The sequence below is a fragment of the Poecilia reticulata genome, linkage group LG12 (assembly GCF_000633615.1).
Source record: "Poecilia reticulata strain Guanapo linkage group LG12, Guppy_female_1.0+MT, whole genome shotgun sequence".
NCBI lineage: Eukaryota > Metazoa > Chordata > Actinopteri > Cyprinodontiformes > Poeciliidae > Poecilia > Poecilia reticulata.
Window position 1 is genome coordinate 25,005,202 of NC_024342.1, and position 2,545 is coordinate 25,007,746.

At 36.6% G+C, this 2,545-nt stretch overlaps 1 protein-coding gene across 5 annotated transcripts in view; it reads right to left on the reverse strand.

Moving 5' to 3' along the window:
- The window catches only part of atp8b5b (ATPase phospholipid transporting 8B5b), a 22,003-nt gene extending 21,039 nt beyond the window's left edge, over window positions 1–964 (reverse strand). The window contains exons 1-2 of one of the 5 annotated variants that reach the window (XM_008424729.2): window positions 877–964; window positions 746–760 (exon numbers count right to left, since the gene is read on the reverse strand). The gene's annotated coding sequence lies outside the window, so the exon portion shown is untranslated. Of the gene's footprint in view, window positions 1–745; window positions 846–876 lie in introns of those variants that run through there. The other 4 variants (XM_008424733.2, XM_008424731.2, XM_008424734.1 and 1 more) reach the window with 4 other exon arrangements.
- Between the last annotated feature and the right edge of the window lie 1,581 nt (window positions 965–2,545).

The window sequence follows — 2,545 nt, forward strand, 5'->3', positions numbered from 1 at the left end:
TATAATTAGTCTTTATAGACTAATTATACTAGTCTATAAAGACTACTATAATTATTTCTAAGTGATTTTAAGTCAACAGATCACATGACCTGGAAACTATTGAAGAAAAACCCTCAATTTTGACCAAAACAATCCTAAAAAAATGGAAAATGGCTAAAAATGGAAAACAAAAGTTTGTGCCTCATCTACAGAGACTTGTATAATTATTTAGAAGTGATTTTGAGTCAACAGGTCACATGACCTGGAAGCTATTGAAGAGAACATTCTATTATTTAATATTAAAATAATTGAAATATTGTATGACTTTAAAATTTAATAGATGATATTGAGTCTCATGTAAAAGCATGAAATAGCACTTTCAATTAGTTATTGTGTTACAATTCAAGGCATTTATTAACATTCTTTGAGAGGAAGGTTTGGTTCGGTAATTTGTTGACAGTCCCTAAGTGAACCTTCGGGCGCTGCGGCCGGGACTGGTGGAGAACCGCCGGCCGACATTAGCGTTCATAAATCGGATCAACCTTTAGCTAAACGCCGCTACTCCCCGGAGCTCGAATATCGAATATCCAACTTGAAACTAACTTCACTGCGGTAGTTTGAGGAGGAAAAGCCTCTCAGACTCTGAGCTCACAGCGAGATGCCAGAGAGCAATACAACTATTATTTTTAAATTAGACCATTTCATTTCACATAATTATCGCGGTAGAAGCCATTTGTTAGTTAAATACTTAATGAAACATATTTACCGTGTTTGATGTTTGCTGTAAATGACGTATAGACGGACGAGGTGATTAGTAAAAGTTAGTCGTTTGTTGAACGTTCAGAAATTACGGCGGTTGTGATCCGCCGAGACAAATGTAAACAAAGATAAACCTACCCGAACAGATGATTAACTTTAAACCACTCGCACCTTTTTGTTTTCTCCTTCTTTGTCGTTTAAGCACAACCGTTGCCGTGGCAACCGCTCGCTCCTCGTGCGCTCGGAGCACAGGTTACGTTTAAAACACTCAGTCCGTTACGATATCAGGTTTTCAGGCTTGATATTTATTTTGCTATCATTAATAAGCCTCCCATGAACACAGCGGTGGTTGATTAGTTCATTTTAAACTCCTGCTCTGCTAGTTATTGTTATAATGGAACCGAAACGCACAGAATTGAGCATGAAACAATAAGAGATTATTAATTTTGTTGGGTCATTAATTTTGACACGTTTTGTTGATTTTGTTGTTGTTCTTTCATAAAGTTATGAACGTTTTGATAAGGAGTCAGAGGACGTCGTGCTGGCGGCGTTCAGTTTGTCACCTAATGAGATCGACTCAAAACCTTCCGCGATCGACGTGTCGCACCGCTGCTCTAACTAAGCACGAACAGTTCAGAAACAATATGAAATGGGAAAAAAGTTATTTATTAACTGATTAAGTCGTGTTTTAGATTATTCTTGAAAATCTAAAACACGGGTGTACGCCGTACCCCCTTACTTTCACCTCTGGGTTTCGCTATCGGAGGACGCTCAGCACCATCAGCGGTTGACGCTCTGGCAGGATGAAGAAGTCCGCCATTGCTGAGAAAACAGCTTGTTGTCGCAGATATCAGGAGCAGCTACTGTAGCTGCTGTACTTTCTGTTCACAGTTTGAACTGAATAAATATGTTACACCAGGAGTGACCTGGTCCATCATTTTCTACTGTGTAACATAAACATAATTCAAGTGTGGATAAAGGCATAGCATTAGCATGCTAACCCCTCAGGTTTCCCATCAGCCTCGTGAGTTTCAGGATGACCAACATTTTTCAACATGGTTGCTAATTTTCAGCTTTTTAAACCAATAATGGACATTAAAGGTTCCCTGTTTTTATGACATGGATGAACTTTATGTCCCGTCATGTGCTTTCAACTTTGGTCATCCTTTTTATACAACTTTAAAATAATAAGTAGTAAAAATAATCAGAAACTAATGTTTGGTTATCTAGCGTTAGTTTCTGCTAATTTTTAAAGTATTTGGTAGTTTAGCAATGGCTACTTTTAATGTTTTATGTGTTTAACAGTTTGGCATTAGCTCACCTGAGGTTCTAGTTTTCCAATTAGCGTATAGTGAACCTAACATGTTATTTGGCTGTCAGTACCATTGCTAATACCTACTGCCAATTTTATTACAAACATATATTCTCCATTACAATCATGACGGCCATTTTGAGAAACATACACCAGACAAAGAAAACACAAGATCAATAAAATATGAATGATTTCAGGTTCAGGTTTTGTAGGAAGTGATTTCACACCAAACACATTCAATAGAATGGCGGTTTTAACTTAATTTTCCATGACAACTAAGGTGGCTATTTTGAAAGAAATTAAAACTATCAGTAAATATAATTTATATACGTCCAATTATCTATGATTTAAAAACAAAAGTATTTATATGTAATAAATAATGACTTTTACATGTGTGTCAATTGTAACTAATTAGTTTAGTCTCATTGGGTGAGAAATATGACCTTTCTGCAGCAGTTAAATCAGGCCAAGGAGAATCAATACCTCTAATCAGCA